This window comes from Typopeltis vanoorti, chromosome 20, assembly GCF_054136105.1.
Source record: "Typopeltis vanoorti isolate ZY-2024b chromosome 20, IOZ_Tvanoo_1.0, whole genome shotgun sequence".
NCBI lineage: Eukaryota > Metazoa > Arthropoda > Arachnida > Uropygi > Thelyphonidae > Typopeltis > Typopeltis vanoorti.
This window is the reverse complement of record NC_143568.1, coordinates 27,318,764-27,340,613: the sequence shown is the minus strand read 5'-3', so window position 1 is coordinate 27,340,613 and position 21,850 is coordinate 27,318,764. Positions and strand designations below refer to the sequence as shown.

Here is a 21,850-nt window from a genome sequence, read left to right as displayed (position 1 = left end):
TGTTGTTCCAGTAGTGCTATATGATTTAAATAAATAAATTAATATATATATATTAATATATATATATATATATATATATATTTTTTTTTTTTAGTTGGATTATTTCTGCATTGTGCCTCGTGTCTTCATATTTATCAACTTAAAACAAAAATGAAGAGATAGACAAAATTTTGGAAAATAGTATGATGTAGAAAGAAATCAACAAAACTAGAACTTCGTGGCAAACTTGGAATAACAAGAACAACAAAATAAATAAATAAAAATAATGATCATAAACAGTAAAGAAGGAAGATGGTCTAAATCTACAAAATTAGCTTCCCTTGTAAAGGTTCTTAAAAGCCATTTTTATCATTTACTAGCTCTTTTATCTTGTTGTACATGACAAGGTTTTCAGTGTCTTCTATGTCCTAACGCTTCACGTTATTCTGCACTCTCGACATCCGCTCCTGTCACTATCAAAAAATTTTCGGCCTTGTCTCGTTTGTACTAATAGCCTATCCATACCAGCATTGCGTCATTATGCATTATATCCCAATTAAGACAATATTCCTATTAAGACAATGCTCTAATAAAAACTGTTTTATGTTTCATTTTTTTTTTTAATTCCAGCATGAGGTATTTCCTTAACATATTGCAATTAATACCACTTTCGGACTTGCAGTGCAGCAATATCACAAGTTTCTGTCGTCTACGAAAAGCAATAGATTTGAAAGAGTACCTTCTGGTAGCAGAATTTTAAAAATGGACTAATAAAAGGTGATCAGAGAAGCCTCGTCGTCTGTACTTCAGAATTACGATTTCTAGGCTTCCAAGTACCTACAAACTTCATGATTGCAGAGTTTGTCCCTGTTTGGTAAGTCCACTGCTTATATTTAGGCTAATTGAAAATAGATGATAAGAATTGAGCCTTTAATAAACAAGGCACTCTCACATTTTGAGCTTGCTATCTCTTCATATGTTAGCTGTATTAACAACATACATTGCTTAAATTATTTTGCTAAAATATTTTTTTTTTTTTTGTCCAAGGGGATGTGATATTTTGCCTCCATAAAAAACCAGGTGGGTAGTTGGTTGTTATGGATTTATAGCCGAAGCAGCAAAGACTATGAGGCGAGTGTATTGTTTGAAAACCGTGTGTTCCTGGCCGATTTGCCAGTTATGCGGGATGAAAAACCCCAGTTTCCGGGAAGAACCTGCCATCTTCGTATGAGTCGATTGGTTGGTTAAATTTCGGCACAAGTATCTAAGGCTGAGGTCACTATTATATTTTGCTGAGTGCGTATGTTCTTCCACCCCCGGGGGCAGGAAAAAACCTGAATATTCAGGTTATAACCTCCATATGAGGTCAGTTAATTCATCCTCCACCGAAAAGCCCATATAATGGTTTTTCCTTCATGGACGAGAATTCAACAGCCTTTCCAACAGAAGGTTAAATATTGCGTTCTCTTCGCGGCTATGCTACGATAACATTATGGAAAAAAAAAAAAAGTACTCAGCGTATGTTTCCGATGGCTGTAAAGCGAATATGACGTTCCACTGGCAACAACAAATTCTATTTACGTATACTAGGTGGTAGAATATATCATGAATGTAATCAGTAAATGGTGTTGTGGAAAACACTGACAGTAAAGGCTTAGAAAAATTAGGAGGGATTAACCGATGACGTCATTTGTACTCCTTTCTTTCAGCCCTTTCTGCTGCAACCACTTTAGATCTGGGTCATCCTTTGGACCTTCTTTTTCCTGCCATGGTTAATTTAATTATATGTTTTGGTAATTTTTCATTTATTATTCTGTTTGGATAATTATGCAATCCTTACTTTTTTATGTTAATAATGCCGAGTTTTATAAGTGATTTTCGCTGTTAAAAAAGGAACTTTTTTAACAGCGAAATAATAATTGCGAAAAAAAGCACTGCCTCCTCTATCACTTAATTATTTACAATACAATTAATATTTTGTTGTTGTTTCCCTATCTATTTCATTAGCTTAGTCTTTTTATTGCTGAATTTCATACCACACTTATATAGCAGTTATTAAGCTTCGCTGCCAATGTGGGAAGTTTGTTTGTTGACGGCATTTATTTAGGGATGCATCTGATGACTGGCAAAAGTATAGTTGATCGTGATTATGTCAATTTGCATTCAAAATGCAAATCATGCAAGCTATCTACACTTTCCAAAATAGATTATAATCATGTATAACTGTTTTCAGTGTTATGCAAAAATATTAATTTATGTAAAATAGTATGGTTCTCTTTTTCTCACGTTAACTTATGGAATATCATACGGATATAATGTACAGTATATATGCATGCATGTGTGTGTGTGTGTGTGTGAGAGAGAGAGAGAGGAGAAGTTTTGGTGCAAATAACTATTTGGCCTGAGTGGATTGTTCTCTGCGAATTTTTGAATTCCACATTCGTTTGTGAATTTTCTGACTTTTAAAGACATTTAAAACGGAAATATCTTTGTAATTTTCTCATTCATTCTTTATTTTTTTTCTTACTTAATTTCGCTTTTTTTCTTTGTTTTTCGTTTTTTTTTTTTTTTTGAATTAGTAATATGAGAGTTCCTCCCCTAGTTTCTGAATTTCGTGAAGTGTAGCGTACACTGCAGGCGATGATTTCTTGCATTTCAGGATTATAATGAGTCGTCCCCCCCCCCGTTATTTAGTGTGACTGTGTTCTCCAAAATATCTTCTTCCTCTTCATCTTCCCCATGATATATTAGGTGTAATGGACTGTTACTTGGATTTATAATTAATTTATAATTAAGTAATTTGGATGTAACTTCTGTCTTGATAGCATAGTTACGCCTATTTGCATAGTTTATTGTGCCTGTCAGATGATGTATTCCTTAGTTTCTCTGTTTTTCCAGTGATGAAAGACACCTATGCTTCCTGCTAACTCACCTCACCTTCATTTGAGAAGTCCTTATAATAGCGTTTTGCATTCTAGACGGGACTCAAACCTATGTAGCCAGAAAGAGTTATGGTGGCTCACTGGAATATTTTATTTCTCTATTATACCATCGATTCCACACCAAATTGAGTTATTTTCGTTCCTTTTCTTGTTTAAAAATATAAGAAATTATATTAACCTTTTCGACAAGATATTAAAAAATAACATAATATGAAAATCAATTACTAGAAATTAAGATTATTATTTAAAGAAAACCGCATTCTTAAAGGAAAACAGTTAATTGGTGCATGTAGTTAATTCTACGTGCTGCAAGTGTAAATACGTTACTGATTAGTTCCATCATCACCATTGTAATAGGAATATATCATAATTTTTATTATTAAACCGCGACATATAGGGGCGTAACAAAATGGCCGAGAGGACTGTTTATTCTTCTCATCAAAATTTGGAGGGCATGCGACAGAAATTGCTGCACAAATGTCGCTGTAATGAATTTGTTTGGAGATTTATGTCTCACATCTTCGCATTCCATGAAAGAAAACAAATCTGGGTTATAAATAAAAGGAAGTGTACACACTTACTTGGATTTTCAGAAGGCTATTATGTTTCTTTAAGTTTAAAATGTTCTTTAATTTAAAGTTTTAAATTTTAAAATTCAACTAAGGAAGTGACCCTATATTTAACTATATAAGTCAATACATCGTTATTTGAAAACAATTCAAGAAGCGTGTTTCGAAGAATGATCTATCGATATTTTCCAAATAAAAATAGACGTTTGCTATGAAATTAGTTAATAATATAAAAAACCATCTATCATCTTCGGCCATTGTTCCGAATTGAGAGACTCCACTAAATATCCAGATAATTCCTCTACACTTTCCTAAAGACTTTTAGAATACGTATCGGTCAGTCAACATCATTTCACAGATGAACTCGAAATTCCCTGAACTGTCTTCCTCTTATCCCATTTTTATTATTGCTCTTAGGAAGACGCCTCTAATTATTCTCTGAAAATTAAAATCTTCAAAATTGTATAGATTATTTAATGTCCGTTCTCTCTCTCTCTCTCTCTCTATCGGCTGGTCTCATGTGTAAGTGGTAGGATTTTTCTTCCGGAAACGCAGGGGCAAACCGAACGAACCGGATGGAGAGCACACGCAGTTAACTGACATAATACTCGTCTCATGGCCATAGTTGCCTCGGCAGTCATTCCAACCATCCCAATCCCCCACTCCTCTCTTCGGTCCTAGTAGGTAACTCTATACGTGAATTGTAGCGGACGTGTGTGTGTTGGGGGGGGGTAGATAGAAGAGAGAGAGAGAGAGAGAGAGAGAGAGAGAGAGAGAGAGAGAGAGAGAGAGAGAAAGTGAATGAATAGCTCTTAATGCTGAGAAGCATCTCAAACACTAAAGAGATCCATAACACAGTTACAATGAAATATAAAAATAGTTGGAATGACAATGAAAAATGAGAAAGAAAACACTTCATATTATTACACTAGCATCTTTGAAATTAAAAGTCACTCACGAATGTGAGATGCAGGTTATCCCATCAGTTAAATACGTCAAAGAACGTAATCCATATCTGTGACTAATGACTTAACAGTGGCAGTAAGTTACTTCAATATTGCTCCATTGAAAATGCCTTTAGCTTTGTTCCCTTAATTAGAAAAGTGCTGAAATCGACTGAATTTATTTGGTGCTTATTGTTTTTTTTTTCCCTTTTGGGATTCTGGCATCTTTCTTGAGGTGTCTTATATATCCATTATTGATGACACAGGATTTCAGGGAATCTCCGACTGCCCATTTAGTTTACTAAATTTTCACCTTCAGCAAATTTATAGTTTCGTTACAGATTTACTCGTCTTGACAGCACAATCCTCTCAAAAATCCCTAGGCATTGATCATCGAAAAATCAGAAAGGAAAGCCATGTATCATAAGTTTAGAAAACTTTTTGTCAATATAGTGCACTGGAAATTGAAAACCGAAGAAACAAAGAAAATGGAGTCCTTCATCTTTATCAAACTGATGAAGATAAAGGATTCAATTTTCTTCACTCAAATGCTAAACGTTATTTCACTGTCCTTGAACTTGCCATCAATGAAAAAAAAAAAAAAACCGAAATTACATTTTAGAAGTAGTTAACGACATTTGGCATCCATTATTATTCTTTTGATTCTCACACTGAGTTAACTGTGTCCGTTAAAAGCTGACTTACACTAAAACTTCATATACTCGGGGAGGGGGGGGGATGTTACAAGATACATCCCGCGTAGTTCTTTCCCTCCCCTGAATACGTTCGGAGACAGTATGTCTACTGGAGGGTAGTCTCTGAGTGGCGAAATACCATGAAACTGATCTTCCGTCCATATGTGGTGAAGTTCTCGACTAGCCGTGGCCGCTTCGTGTTCCCTTACTAATGGTCTACTGAAGCAACAGAGAGAGAGAGAGAGAGAGAGAGAGAGAGAGAGAGAGAGAGAGAGAGAGAAATAATTCCCACAGAAATAATACAGTAGTGGTGTGCAATTATTTTGGTCTTCACGTTAACATGAAATCCTATACCTGTCTCTGAAACTTAATATTTCGTAGATATTGTAATGATATTCAATGTCATCGTTATCACCATCATTATTATAGTATTTTTATGATACCTGCTTACGGCTCATATTCATTAAATTGCTCTTACGCGTTTCCATCAAGCTATTAACATTTTTGGGTATGACCTTGCCATTAAAAATACTAGGATATCTCGCCCATTGAGGAATTCAACTGTGTCATCGCAAAATATACATTTCTTGGATATGTTTAGATGAAAAGGCTTTCCGTATATTAAAATGTAATGAAATAAAAAGTAGTAAACAAATACAGCATGATGTAGGCGTGTTTCCATGATGTGCTCTTAGCAAAAAGTTGAGCTCACGTTCCATATACCTTAACTTAGTTACTGTTACATTTCGGTTCTATACATTTTTCAAAACCAATATTGTTTCTAATGTGTGTGTGTGTGTGTGTGTGTGTGTGTGTGTGTGTGTGTGTGTGTGTGTGTGTGTGTGTGTGTGTGTGTGTGTGTGTGTGTGTGTGTGTGTGTGTAAGTTAACTAAATGGAAGTCATTCAAGCACATATATTATATTTGGAAGAGAATATTTTAAAAACATAAATTCTAGTTTAAAATATGTAGTGAATGAAATTCATACAGTAGTTGAAATAAGAGACAGGGAAACCTCGGCAGCTACTTCGCAGTCCTTCGGATCTTGTTCGGTTATTTTAAAAGCTTTATGTGAATAAAGACTCACGTTATTTTCTTCTATGATGAGTGGAATATAAATAATTCGTAACTACCCCCCCCCCCAAAAAAAAGTGAATCGACTTGGATTCTGCTCGAAGAGTACTGTTTGAACTGGAAGTTAAATAACCGTTAAGTTCCATAGTTTTCATTGTGCTCCTAAACTCTTGGTCATCGTTCTGCAGATGACAAAGTCTAGCAGCAGCAGTTCAAGCCATATCCACACATTTTCTAAAATCTCCTTATCAAAATCGGCCATTAAAATAAGATATACGATGCTCTTTATTGAAATCTTTATGACCAAGGAATTAAAATAAACTTTCTAGACGTTTGCTGCATCTCACCTCTTTCTGCTTTATAAGAGGAACGCTGAATGCTCGTGACATGATAAGTTTCTAAAGTAGGGAAAATATTTTATAGCTTTATTGAACAGCTCGGCAACCCAAGATGATACCTAGTTTTATTAGTGATGCTACACAGTTCGATATATTAAAGGGTAAAACTATCGGTCTTCTTGAATGAATCGGCAAAAATCGATGAGCTGTTTGTAAGGGCATTTTATGCATGTGCTAGAAGGGTGAAAAAGGAGCGAAGATTTTGCTTTAAACAAATTATTTTAATCGCATCCATAATATACTTCATGGATAGTTTGGGGGAGTGGGGAAGGATTTACTTCATCCAAACCTTTTTTTTTTTTTTCGCTTCCCAAAATAAACTGCTTCAACCAAAACATTGTAGAGGTATTCTACTCATGTGCAGAAGCAACAAAGATATTTTCTGTGCTGTCGACTAACAGAAGGGCAAGGCGACCCGACAGCACAAACGAATCGTGCTGTTTCTTTGAAACTACTCAAGTTTCATTGGTAACGTAACAGGGTTCGTACACTCCCCTCACCCACCCACGAACCTCATCCAACAAACAAATACCGGATGGGTAAGTAAATAGCAGTCATTATACAGCTTGTGAGTCATGGTTTTAGTAGAGGAAAGTGGAGGAAACGAAGATGCCATAACCAACTTCGAAGGAAGTGAAGTCCGGAAGGCGATAAAAACAACAAGAGTCACTTTATAGAAAGCAGAAAATAAGAGATAGCGGAATAAAAGAAGAATAATCACGTGCGTAAAAGAGAAAAAAACACGTGATAGTTATGTTTTATGAAGTTGGGGATGAGAAATAAAGGGAATGCTTTTTCCGCAACAATCTGCAATTTTATGACATTTCCGATAGCATTATTTCAGTTATAAAGGACCATTGCAATTTAGACAGAGATCCGTTTGTTACTAAAAAATTAAATAAAATAAAAAGGCCCTGTTGTATCTAATATATAATTCTGTAATTTTATATCACAAAACTGAGAGGTTCTTATAATGCCGACCTTTTCTTTTTTTGTTAGAAAACAGTTTAAAGGTGCATGCATTTTTCAGAAACTCTTCATCAACGGAAGCTGATTTAAACGCCTAAAAAAGAAAAGATTGGCCGCTTTCGGCCAGTTTTTCAGTCCCAGCATAAAAGGGGGGGGGGGGAAATCAATCATTGAATGAATGCAATGAGGTGATTCCATACACGTTGGCTTCTTGGACAAAACGTCTTCATAGCTCACGCAGACGGCAAGAAAAACCGTTAGCAAAGAACGCGTTCTTTAAGTGGTGTACCGTTACAGACGCTGCCGTTTTGGCGGGAGTTCGCATCTTCTGGCCCAGTGACGACTGAGGATTTCCGAGAAGCGTTAGCTATTGAGGAGAGAGAGAGAGAGAGAGAGAGAGAGAGAGAGACGGACGAGCGATGAGATCCAATTTCACAGCCGGTCCCTGACGAAGTTTCCTTTCTGGGAAATACAGCGCCGCCCAGCTCCTGGTGAATGTTAGCGCTTTGTCCCAATGATGTCGAAGACGGAAAAGTGTCTGTGCCAGAAATACTGGAAAGTTCTATCTTTAAAGATATATTTTAAGGAACGTATGTTACTTATCTCGGTGTAGTTAATGGTAAATGTTTGAAATTTGTAGCTTAAAGTTTCCGAAAAATTCACTTTCGCAATTAACATGCTGAGTCTGCTTTTAAGAAATAAAAATCGGGGAATAAAAACGAGCAGTATTTTTATTTTTCGATGACGTAATATAGAAATGCATCGAATGGTTATTATTCTTTTATGTAGAGCTCTTAATTCATGGTTAGCCGAGCAATGAATAACAGCAAATTGTACCTGACATTTCTAGCCGATGCAAATGACACAAATTTACCAGCGCAAACGCGCGACAGTAAATGATATAACAGTACTCAAGTCGTTTCGGTTGTTGTGCATGTGACATGAGCTCGACAATGAATCATCAAGCAAACTACAATATTCGTTCACGTTTAAGATTCTTACAGGAAGCTACATTTGCCAAGCAACCTTCTGTAACAAACTACAAGATGTCACTATAAATATGATGTTTACATAAATGGTTTGAACCTTTATGACATTTCTGTCGGCAGCTATTAGTTTTCCCATTTAATGTGCAGTTTAATAGATAATTCTGATTTTATTTTGCCATCATAACAAAATAAAACATCGAACAGAGATTGAAATCACGCCCGCGCGCGCGCGCGCACACACACACACACACACTGAATTCATAGCATGAATGTTACACCCAAGTAACTTGACCTTTTATAACGGCAACTTTTGATAATAATAGAGCATTTATAATTTCTACGTGCAGTTGCATTTGTTTAGAATCATACATAGCATTAAGACCACTAAATATTGTTTGCTAATTGCATGTTATTTGGTCGATTTATCTATTTTGCTGAAAGAATAGTTCCAGAAAGGACAACTTTGCTACTCAGCCTCCTCATAATATTGAGTTGGAAACTTCATATACGTTTTCTTCATATCCTAGACAGGATTCGAACCCAGGTCGGAAGAGAAAATGTAACGTCGTCTGTGATTGGGCTAGTTAGTGCGTATATTCTCTGGACAGAATTTTTTTGCAAAAGTTTTGAAAGAGTTTGAAATGAAGAAACCGTACGACTTCGTATAAGAGTAGCTAACTGACGCACCTTCAAGTTGCTGCTCTTACAAATTCCTTGTATTCTGATTTTAATTTTTAACTTCGTTGCTCATTTTGTTTAAATGACTACACCAATTTACTCTGCTTACACATTCTACAATATTAACAATGATTTCAACAAACCAAATTTCAATAAAGGTATTTTCCGTCAATTGACATTTTATTTATATTTATGCATGTCCCATGATTTTAGCAAGACACTGTTTAAATATTTGTTTATTTAATTATTTACCTAACGAAACAGAGAAAAATTTAAAAAAAAAAAACAAATTTGTAATGAAATAAAAAATAAATATGCTTTAATATAATTTAATAATAAAAGTAGCAAAACATTTTTATAGCTGAGGGTTCTTTGCTTGGCCGTGCACGCTAAAATGGTCCAAGCGAAAGAGATCAACAAATTTTAATACTATATTTCATTAAATTCCATCCAGCCAAGGAAGAAATATTATTGTTTCAAATCGTTTTGCACGATAAAAGTGGAATAGTAACGAGAGAGAAATGCCTTATCACTAAGTCTGCCAAGCTACTTGAGACATCCTATAACTGGGTGGTGGTGGTCTTACACCACACGATGGAAATCAAATACACATTCAGCTAACTATTTCTTTTAGTTGTTTATGCGCAATATGCCTTGAAAATTTCAGAATTTAATTTTCGAGTACCAATATTTCCGTTGTTTGAAAAAGAACTGTCACGATAAACGTTATTCAACGAACTCTATCGCTTAGTTGCCTTGCAAAAATCCGAAGCGAGCATTAAACGTTATAATGCGTTTATAGCATTATTATTTTATAGCTGCTTATTTTTCACTCTAGACGAAATGATCCGATTGAAATCTAGAATGAAACAACTTGCCAAAATTTAATTTATAAATGGAGATCTTAAATTCCCAAGTTCATTAAATCCCATCCAGTCAGTGCGGAATCATTAATAGTATTTAAAATCATTTTTCCAAATTTCAATATAAATGATACGATCGAAACCAGAACTGATCCACGCGGACATTCTTATGCACGGACATTCGCAATCCCATTTATTAAACTTCGTACAACGAAAGCGAAAATAATACAAATAATGTTTCGGTATTTTGTGCTCTTGTAAACCGTCGAATTGAAACTGAGATAGTTCGACACAGTTTTTGTAAGGCTTTCAGGCACCAAATTTCGATGAAATCTGTCTACCATGATTCCCGCGGATGATTTGCATATAGATAGATTCCATCCATATGCAAATCATTGCGGAACGCACCTAAAATTATGAATTATTAGAGCTTAATCCATTAGATGCAATTAATTACCAACTAATATCGTAGATCCATAAAACAATATTTTGCTCACTTGGTTATAATTTGAATTTACACGCACGTCGCTATGCAACGAATTTTTTATTTATCTTGTTTAATACTTTAATTAAAATATAAAGTAGAGAATTGGTTATTCTTACTTCTATTTCTACACAAATAACTCCGCAAATATATTAAACAGATAAAATAGCTTAATTGTTCTCTGATAGACGGATAAAAAGTACAAACAATTGATTGGAATTAAAGATCATCTACTAATCAAGATATCTGATTTTGCTCAAGATGTTGTCCACAATGCATCTCATTAACAAAAGCCCTTTTGTTTTCTGTTACCGATTAAGTCATCCCGTCTTCCGCAGTGAAAACTGTTTTTTATAGTTTCATAGGGAAAATAGGATTCTTTAAAGAAAGGCCTTTTTTCAGTGCTTCTGCAAAGCCAAATATCGTAATCAGCAATGGGGCGTTTTCTCCGAAGACACATCATTTGCAACTGTACACTGAGTTAAGATAATAAATTAAGTTAGCAGTTGTTTTTTTTTATCATTATGTGTTTTGCTTCTTATCTCTACCATTTTTAATCATGTTCTTTCTCTAGGTTTGGATCTCATTATTTTTCACGCTCTTTCTGTTCTTTGTGATCACTTGGTAGACACGAGGGAACAGTCCTGTGGAATAGTAAAGAATAATTCAAATTTACATTTCTCATGTTGGCTTCGATGCAAATGAGAACTCAGATAAAATACTTTGGGCATTATTTACCTACCTTGGTAAATGATAAATGAACTACGAACGAAAGGAGAGTTGATGAAACGCTTCTTACAAAAAAATTATTAGACGAAACAAGTCTGGATCGGGTTGTAAATTAAATAAAATTAAAACTATAATTTTTTGTCAAATTTGATAACGTCTAACGTAATAAACTTTAATAAAGAATGTATTTTATTCATTCGATGTCAACTAATATATTTATTTAAATTTCGCATTTTTAGAAAAATAAAATAAAATAAATTCTGCAGAACGTATTTATACGTTATAGTCTTTTGGGTGATAAAGCATTATTACATCGGGGATGCAATATCTCTTACGACCACTAGAGGGAGCCACTAACTCGTTACCGTAACGAGTTGGTGAATGGCAAGAATGGGTTGAGCATTCCAATGAATAATTATATGAAATAGAAAGATAAATAGCTCCTCCGAGTTATTTTTATTTCATATTTAATGTAAAAATATTAGAATACATTCATGATATATTCCAGAAAAGGAATGATCCGAAATATAGAGAGTTAAAAAGGGTAAGGAGAGAATGAGTGCATGAAACTACAATAACATTAAGACGGGAGGAGAGAGGAAAAAAAAAAAAAACTTAAACTTGTTCGGAGGAAGGGGGGGAAAAAAACATGACACAAAGGGTGGATATTATTATTCTCTCTAGCTCTGTGTGGGTAACAGTGTGGGGTCGTTTTTTTGTATGATGTGACATGACATGGGTATACTGTTTAATTTTTTTCAGAGCGCACTTCGCGTGGTTCCTCAAATAAGACTACAGCCAACTTTACTAAAGAAATCAAAACAGTTTAATATAAGGTAAACTTTATTTTTGTGTAATTGACTAATCTTTTCTATTAGAAGCGTGTGTGTTTTGCATATTATTTGTCTGTTCAGCATAGCAATATAATAGCCAAGTATTTTGGAACTTATAAAACTCTAATTCTAATCTTAGCATTCCTCGATTTTTATGATCAAATATGTCTTATTCAGACACTGATAAAATATTTCACTGATGAAGTCCAAAGACGTCACAGGAACTAGATATGAGCTATTCCGAAAGATCGATGAAATGGCGTGAAAAACAGCTCCGATAGCATTATTGAAAAGTTACATACAGAGCAGAAACATATCCACCAATATAATATTGTTCATTCCATTATTAAAAGACATTTGAATTTCCAAATGTACAGAGGGATATTCAATTTTCTATAAACAGTTTATCAAGATTATTCCATTAGTCTTTGTAAGCGATGTTGAAAATCTGGAATTCTATCATCTAATTCTCCGCTTAATGTTCTCAGTATATAATTAAAATTCCCTCTGGCACTGATGCAGCTTTGAAGTCAGAATCGATTTCTCTGAAGGGGAAACAAAGAGGGGGGGAAATAGAAGCTGCATTTCGAATAAACGCTTACAGAGGAAATAAAATTAGGAAACGCTAGATGAAAAATGTGGCAACGGTCTGCATCTATACTAAGGTCTATTCCTTATTGAAAAGTCGATTAAGGAAATTCCATTACGATTTTCACAAAATATAATGAATAATTTGAACGAATATCGAGATCCGCAATAAGGAAGAACAGAAAGAAATTTTAGAAGAATCGCGCAGACTCACGTAAGGACGTTTTCGTTTTAAGTATTGCTCACCTTATAAATAAAATCCGAGATTAAAAAGATACGAATGAAAGAAAATAATCGAAGATAAATTTAAATTACAGATCATACTGTGATAGCTACTTCGGACTTTAAAATCTACATACTTTTTTTTTTTTTTTAAATAAACTCATCTAACTTCATTTCATATTTCCAAGAACCTACGTACGATACTGCATAGTTTTTTTTTTCTTTTTTATTCTGAGGAATTGTAAAAATGAGTTTTTAAAAGTAGAGAATGTTATCAATCCGTCGTTATTTTATAGCCAAATAAACTTAAATGGAACTTTAAAAAAAGTTTCGAAATCGAATAGACAGCTTATGGGAATACGACCTTTAGTATCGAAGTTGCATTTGGCTTGCACTATTTAAAAAACAACAGACAGCCCAGGAACCCATATATTTACATATCATTAGTGCTTTCGATTAGTGTGATATTTATTTCGAACTTTTGATTCTTATCAAATCTAATAAAGAAAGAATCCTTTGTTAGTATCACAACAATCCCATGTCAGAAAGTTGATTTTTTTTAAATTGAATTCCTGGTCAGTAAAGTGCCTAAAAGGCTTGGAAAAATGAGATTCACGATCATTCAGTGTTTCGTTTCATATACAGTTATTGAGGGTTAAAATCATTGAGATATTATAGTTTAAACTCAAAATCGACTAAAAATACAGTTCGATTTCTACATTAAATAAATCAATCTAAATCTGTTAAAGCATTCAAACACGTAAATGAGGATGTTATTAATGCATATTTATAAACTGATTTTATCTTCTGTACTGAGATAGCTTCCTCACTACTAGCAAATGCCCTATTCCTGAATTTCAAACAGAGCAGCTCATTCAAGTATATCGAAATATCTTAGCGACCAATTGAGCGAAGTTTAATCTTCTTTTTATGATTACTTCTTAGGATGGATAAATTTAAACTGTGTTCGATAAGTGCTGATATTTGTTTCTTTCCCCTGGTGCTATTGCTACATTGCAGTTTGTGGAATTTAATGTATCCACTTTCAGAGAACAGACAATATAACAGATGCGTTATATTGTTTGAAGAAGCGAGTAGCGAGACAACCCTGCCATTCATCTTCTTCTTTCCGCACATCCGGTATGTGATGAATTATTTCAATTTGTCACTTAGCAAATTTGAGCTTAATGTTACTCTTGCTTGCTCCAGTATACATTATGAAAGTGCTGAACTATGAAATATTAGATGACCGAAATTAGTAAGGAAAGTGCTTAACTTGGTGCATGGATGCCACCTCTAGGAAAGAGCTCAGTTCACGTTTCATCCAGCTAGCCAATGTAACTAAATTTAACTACTGCAAGAGGCTCGATATGGTAGGATATTAATAACTGGGGTAGTTTATGATCTTATCAATGGCCCATCCTACCGTGAAATATATTCAGCGTGCGTTGTAAATAGCCTAAATAGCAGTTCTGCATTTCTCTCAAAATGAGGTTGATTCTGCAAACCTCTCTCTCTCTCTCTCTCTCTCTCTCTCTCTCTCTCTCTTCTCGTAATCAATGGGTAAAAATGCAAACATGCCTAATTCAGTTCACAGAAGGTTCATTAATCATTAGTAGATGAAACTATTTAATTAATTAAAAGTAATTTAAATAATATTCTAACCCTGCACTTATTTATGTTGCTGCTTCTTCTGTAAACGAAACAGTCAAGTTTATTTCTAGTTTGTATGTAAAGATTTTACCCAAATAGCTAGCTTTATTTTTATTGCTATTTTTTCCTTATTATAGACCGATTGCAGATTTTATACACGATTTCATTGAAGTATTAAAATACAAGTATAAAAATGAATACAAATAATATATTGAAAATAAAAAAACGCAAATTTGGGGGCGGGGGGGCGGATAAAATTTAGAGGATTGCAAAACAGTAATTTAACTATTAAACTATTTAATTCGAGAGGAAGTCGTAGACCAAGGTTCCTTCCATAGGAGAATTGTGACTTGGAGAAAGGTTAGTACATAGATCTGCCAGCAGGAGGCAGCGACATCAGAATGTCGTTAACAGCACTGAATGTGTAAAAGAAGGAGATGCCAGTAATTAATTCGTTGTTGTTTTTTTTACCTTTTAGCAGAAAAAAACCAGGAGTTCATTGTAACATACGAGAAAGTGGTGTTACGAATTTGAAAATGATCGGAGTAAGCTAGTACTTGTTCAAAAGGGAGTAGTTGTTCGTTTATATGTTCTCAGCAAGTATCCTACATGCAAAGTGAGAGGGATATGAGCACATTTCCGACTACAAACATGGCAGCACCGTTCACTAGTTTGAAGAGGTTAAAGGTCCGAAGAGGATGAGAACAGAACTCGGTAGGTCGAATCACCATGTAGGACGATATCAGTGCTACTACTATCGCCAAGAAAGACGGATTTTCTTTCTAACAAACAGTTCATGGCAACATCAGGTGCAGGAAAAGTGATTCTTTCCGAGGTGCACGAAGACATTTTGGTACATTTCATCCAATCTGGTAATGGTGGGCAACCCAATTACTTATCAGATCAAGCAGACTTGTGTGACAGTTGACCTTCGTAGCAGAAAAGATAGGTTTTCTCTTAATGCATGATAATGCCAGGTCGCAAAATTTCTCTCCAAATCACATCGATTTAGACACAAAAACCCCATCTTTTCCGAGATTAGGCTCTCAATTGAGTGCCTTAACAAGCAAGCTTGGAGGTATATATCCTTAGGATATATACCTACTTACAGCTTATATACTTCGACATGTTCCCCTTACATTTGCAGTAAAATTGCATAAATAAATACATAATAATAACAGCCAACCTTACAATGAAGCTTTTGTCTTGTTATAAGATCGATTTTATTTATAAATAACCTGATAATCTTTTTTCCATTTAGAAAAAATGCTATAGCAACATTAATAATAAAGATGATTTTGTATCGTTTTGGGTTATTTTAATATTTTTACCATAATTACTGGTTGCGGTAGTAAATGTATTGCTAGTTCAGCAGCTATATTTTAACCAGTGCAGCTATTGTTTTAAACATCTTTATCTGAAAACACTGTATTTAATTATTTTAAACATATCCCATCTAACAAATGGTTCAATGGTTATTTTACGAGTAAAGCGCTGGGTTTATCTAAATTAGTAGAGCATATATCTTTTAATAATTGTATATATAAAAAATACACATTTAAATTCATTATAAATAAAAAATTCGTGCAGCACAGCGGCGATTTTTGGTTATCTTGAAAACAAGCTTTCAGTCTGCCCTTCCTTGAGGATACTAGACAGACTACAGTAGCTTTTATGGAGTCCCTCCTGAGCGTTTTCGTTGGCCCACTAAGCTCCGAACAGCTCCCGCATTGCGCAGTTTCACAGTATGGTAATTACGCCACTGTCATATATAAATTCCGTGTGTGTAAAACGGAAATCATTTATAGGCGTAAATGCTTTAGAGACTATGAAAATGCATCTTTCATTCCTTCACAAATGTCGCATTCTAATTCAGCATTCAAAAGTGAAATCTCATTATACGTACTTTCCTACTTCTCGGCAACAATCCCAAGATACATTAGATATTTATGTTTTCTGATAGAAAGAGATGGTGCAAAATGAACAGTTTTATTGTGCTTGTCAGAAAAGTGACATATCGCAAGAGCAAGTCTTGTTTGTACAAAGTGGATTTCGGTTAAACTAGTACTCTTAGATACCGTGTTTTTCGAAGACATTTCAGGAGATCGTGAAAGACAATTTATTATATAACCAAATATAATAAATCGAAAAGCTATTATAAATGTTCTTCGCATCCTAGACGGTATTTGAACTCAGATGTTTCGAATGATCTGGAGTCAGATAGAGTATTAAAAAATTATTCTATTTATTAATGTGTCTCAAAATAATAATCGGCAGTACTTAAGGACCTTTAAGTTCGAAAGTCCGTTTAGGAAGGTCAACAACCTTCCTAAACTGGTTTTCGTTTGTAACAATAATTTTAGAAATAAGGTAGTTAGTCTTTTGCCTAAATATATATTTTTGTGAGTCAATTACATTTGTTCTCCTGCCGGTTTGCAGATGAAAACCCGAATCTTTGGGAGATCTGCTAATTCATCTTTCACTGAAAAGTCCTGATAAAGGTTCTTCGCATCTTAGACAGGATTCGAACCTGATCATCTCTCAAATTAGGTGAACATCGTATATGAATTATACGATGACAGTTCTTACTGAAATCTATTAAACATCTATATTTTCGTTAAATTTTATCGCTGATACTAATATTCTATAAGGAATCTTACTGTTTTCAAGTTTCATGTGAATTAGTTAACATTTTTTTTTTTAATTCAGCGAAACCCTGAATAAAAGTTATCCTTCTCAGCTAACTTTAGTGTTTTAATTTTGCTGTAGTGCTTGATAATGTAATTTTTAATACAGAATATTTACTGGCAAAACGAAATACGTCAGAAAAAGGTTTACAGTATGTAATTAAAATTTCATCAGGAGGATGACAACTCTTAAAATGTTCTCCCTATAATTTTCTTTCTTTTTAATCCATTTCCTTTTTAACACCGAAATTATCTGAAAAATGTTTGCTAGACTTTCATTATTCAGCAGTCGTGCATGAATTAAAACAGTAAGGCTAAACTGAAAATGTTACTGGATATAAACAACAGCAGATAATTAAATTTAGATTAATTCTCTCCCACTCTCCACAGAATGAACGGCTGGCAGATTCAGCGAATAATCATTGTTTTATATTTTTACTGAATAATTTTAATATTTCTAAATGTTTAGTCAGTTTTCTCGTATTTTTAATTACAGAATAGTACATGCTTAGTAATGTACTTTGGATGAAAAAAAATAAACGAGCGTTTGTGAACTGCTTAGTATTTTGCACTGCTATAATTGGCATAACCTTGGGCGGAACATATTTACCTTTTATCTGATATATATTTTAGAGAATTTACTTGTCTATCTCTCCGTTTCATCACTCCTCCTAAACGATAAGAACCAAGACGATCGAATTCAGCATATAACTTCTCTTACATTCCTTAAAGCACATAAGGGATTCCCTTTTAATAATTTAAAGAAATGTATAGATTGAGCTGAGCTCTTCTAAGCTCTCGATATCCACATAAGGTTTCACCAGTATTGTGATGGTAAGTTTTCTAAACGGCACGAGCTCAAATTCGTATGTTTCTCTCTTTTAATTGACTCCCACTGAAGAAAGTTTTTTAAGCCGTTGGTACATGAGTACTGTGATCGGGCTAAGGAGGGTTTTCTATTTTTAATTGATTTTTAAATATTTTTTATACAGTCCGGAAACCGTGCTCTATAGATCAAACGCAGAACTTTTTCAATCCACGTCAGGTCTCCAATAAGCGGGGCTGAGGTTTCATATCGTCCGATGATATTCATCTCCCACCTAAAGACAATTACAAACATCCATGCCCACGGCGGAATTCGAACCCGCAGCCTCTTGGCTGGAGAGCGGATACGCTAACCACTCGGCCAACCAGACCAGCACATATGTACTTTAGTATGTGTATGTGGAATGAAAATAAGCGCGCGCGCGCACTTCTTTTCATTCCGAACCTGGTGATCTAGAATTAAGCATGAATATCAGGAATAATTTACAGGAGCATTTAAAATGCTGTAAATTTACAAAAGAAATAAAATAAAATTTACAACATAATTCTGTAGATGTTTAGCCTAACTATAAGAAGGGTTTCGGCAAAATACAGCTGTGATATTACACACTCTCGAGCCATTAATTCAAATATTAAAATAAAGTTGTATTAGAATAGTTAATTTGGACAGTCCTCTTATAGAATAAATAATAAAAAAACAGGCTTTTACTTTTCTAAGCCACTGGTAATAACAACTAAAAAAATTTAAAGGAATCGATGCGTTTCAGATAACATATTTGGAAACATGCCAAATATCGACAGCATCAACTTTAATACAGAACAGAAACAATTTCAAAAGACAGGTTGCATTAGAAGATCAATGGGAGAGGCTAAAGGCCAATTGATAAAGTAAGAAAGCGAAAAGATTATTGTTCAATCCGAGAACTTGCACCAAAATTCAAACATCGGTTCTAAAATTCCTCGTCGAAGAAATGCAACGTGTACTTCACACTAGCTGTTGTTGAGAACTCCATCACGTGCAAATGATCGCTGATATCCTTTGAGTTGTGACGGTATCAACATGGTAATAATTATCACCACACACCATATTTTGAGACGCTAAGAATATCAGATATTAAAGTGCTATTTGAGCATTCAGACTGTATGATTTATAGATTCCATCTCGAGATAAATCACTTTGAAGTATTATTTTAATTAATGACGATTCGACATAGCCAGTGCAGTTCAATGTTTTTTACAGACTGTAAATAGGAAAAGAAATACGATCGATATTCCATTACGACTAACTCACTTTTGGGTATACTTTGTTGCAAATACCAATTAATTTTAAGCACATATATTATTTAGTTGATGGGGTTTTTTAGCGACAATTTAGTTCGCGTAAACATTGTACTACAATGAACATAAAATGGAGATCTAGTAATGAATCGATCGCTCGAGTTCACCCAGGAGCTTTATAATCATTTCGTATTAATTATCCTCTCGTTCCAGATAACAGTAGTGGCTAGCTGGTATTATAATTTCATTAATTCTGCACTTGACAAGCTAATAAATTTCGGTAGTACCTCCGTCGAAGCAGAGATCATAATTTAACGTCTCATTACAATAAAGATGTTAGAAATAGCACTAATACTAGGCTTCTGTGAAGTAGCTAACTCATTACGAAACATGACTCTCTCTCTCTCCCTCTCTCTCTCTCTTTTCTGAGGCATTTGTTGCTCTATTTAAACTCTATTTATTCCAGTCGCTCAACAAAGTGATTTGTAATATTTCCTTATTTCTATTGCAGAAAGCTTTATTTCTTCATACATTTTACAAAACTAAATATGAATATGATCTCTGTAATAATATATATGTATAAAGATATTTTATCTTTCGCTCAAAAATAGTAATGGTACAATAATATAGTATATAAAAATATATTTTTTGCAGTGAAAATTCAATTCCTAAAATACTATAATCTTAAACTTGTAAAAGTAAACTGGTTGCAAATAGTTTCTTCGAATAGGGAAACAGAGATAAAGAACAACACATGAATGAGTGCGTGTGGCCATTATATAGGTAGACCTGTAGTATATATAAATAAAACAGTATAATATAAATATAAAAAAAAACACCATAAATGAATAAAACAATAGTTCTCACATATATAGTATTTTCTTTCTCATATACTTGGTCTCTTAACCAAATAGGGATGAAGTGACTTTACTCTTTGTCGTTTCGAGAGTCCAAGTCGTAAGCCTTTGCGGCAGCAACCAGTGGAAATTTTGCTAGAATTTTTTCGAACCATCGTAACCTCAGAGATTCCTAGAAGTTTTAAAATTCACAGTTTACTAAAAATTCAAGTTTATGGTTATATGATTATTAAAATTGAAGATTTACGGAAGGATAAATCTCATAATTATATTATTAACTCACTTTACTTTTTTTTTAATACCATAACTGTATTCTGGTAGTTGAAAACAAATGAAGCAATAATGCCTGAGAAACTTTCAGTAGTGAGGTCGTTGACTTCGCACTCGTAGACTGAGTTATGTTCCATTTTCGATTTTCACGTTCTATTGCTCAAACTGCTAACGGTGTGAAGTGATGTACAGTTGTATTTTTATCTTGAAAATAGCCATAGCGTTCTGGTTAGAAATGAAACATTTTTAGGCCTGCGAAATATAATTAAAATGCATAAGTTCATTGAAAATATCAGTGGTATATGAACATTCCCTTATTCAGTATATAGTCTTCTGTACATTGAAAATTGGACCTGAAGAGTCCATCACTTCATATGATATTTCCAAATTTTAGTCCTATTTTGTGTACAAATAAATGTAAATCTGGATTCATTTAACCGTAGTGCCTTTTCTCCAAACATCGACAGCCCATCCCGGCCTTCGCTGAAAATTCTGGAGTCTTTGTTTACAATTTCTCTCTATAAAATAAATCAATAACAATAAAAAAAAGTTCGTGCACTGTAACAACTACCAAAATTCACCCGTATTTCATATTTTCCTGTGAAAGTAGGTCTCGGATTAATTGCAAGATATTATTCGGCTGCTCGAAATTTCTGTCATTACAGAAATGCATAAAAATATCACTTCTATTAGACAGAGCTGGTTGAAACAACATAATACAGAAGATTAAACTAAGTGTAGTAAAAAGAATCTCGAGGTTGCATAGTGAAGCGGTACGATGCGACCTCGAGATTCTCTTTAGGTCTAATTTTCATTCACTTTTGTAATGACAGCCTTTGACAATAAGAATTTCCATAGTTCATATTATGGTTTTCCTCCTTTTCAGCTACCAATAATAAGGGCCTTGTGGAAATTATATATTACCCGTTTTTCCCATCTCGATGTGCTCGGTAGGTGATTCTCTAGTAATAGTAGATTTTGTATAAATTTTCTTTGAAATAATTTTGATACATCAAAGAGATGAGATTTTTCTGTTCAGGCACAGTATATTTTTGTGATATTACTCTACTAAATCCATTATACTTGTCACATTTCTAAACTTTAAATCAAAGTATGGAATAAAGTGTCAAACATCACTAATATTCAAAAGCTTCTACAAAGTCTCTTTAGGCAATATATTTCTGCCTTTGTTTGTGATATCGATAGTTTGACTGTATAAATATAGACATCTCATACACTAGGAATTATAGCACAGCTATAGCTCCAATAAGTGTACTTTTTTTCCTGTTGAAAGTGATATCCGTGTAAATTGAAAAATCGATGAG

General features: G+C 34.0%; 1 protein-coding gene across 12 annotated transcripts in view; it reads left to right on the top strand.

Moving 5' to 3' along the window:
* LOC150095297 (CYFIP-related Rac1 interactor B-like) overlaps positions 1-21,850 on the top strand; it is a 587,095-nt gene that overhangs the window by 304,871 nt on the left and 260,374 nt on the right. For 9 of the 12 annotated variants that reach the window (XR_016550081.1, XM_090410586.1, XM_090410583.1 and 6 more), the window contains 2 exons: positions 610-853; positions 21,412-21,475. The gene's annotated coding sequence lies outside the window, so the exon portion shown is untranslated. The remainder of the gene's footprint in view (positions 1-609; positions 854-21,411; positions 21,476-21,850) is intronic. The other 3 variants (XM_090410587.1, XM_090410591.1, XM_090410588.1) reach the window with 2 other exon arrangements.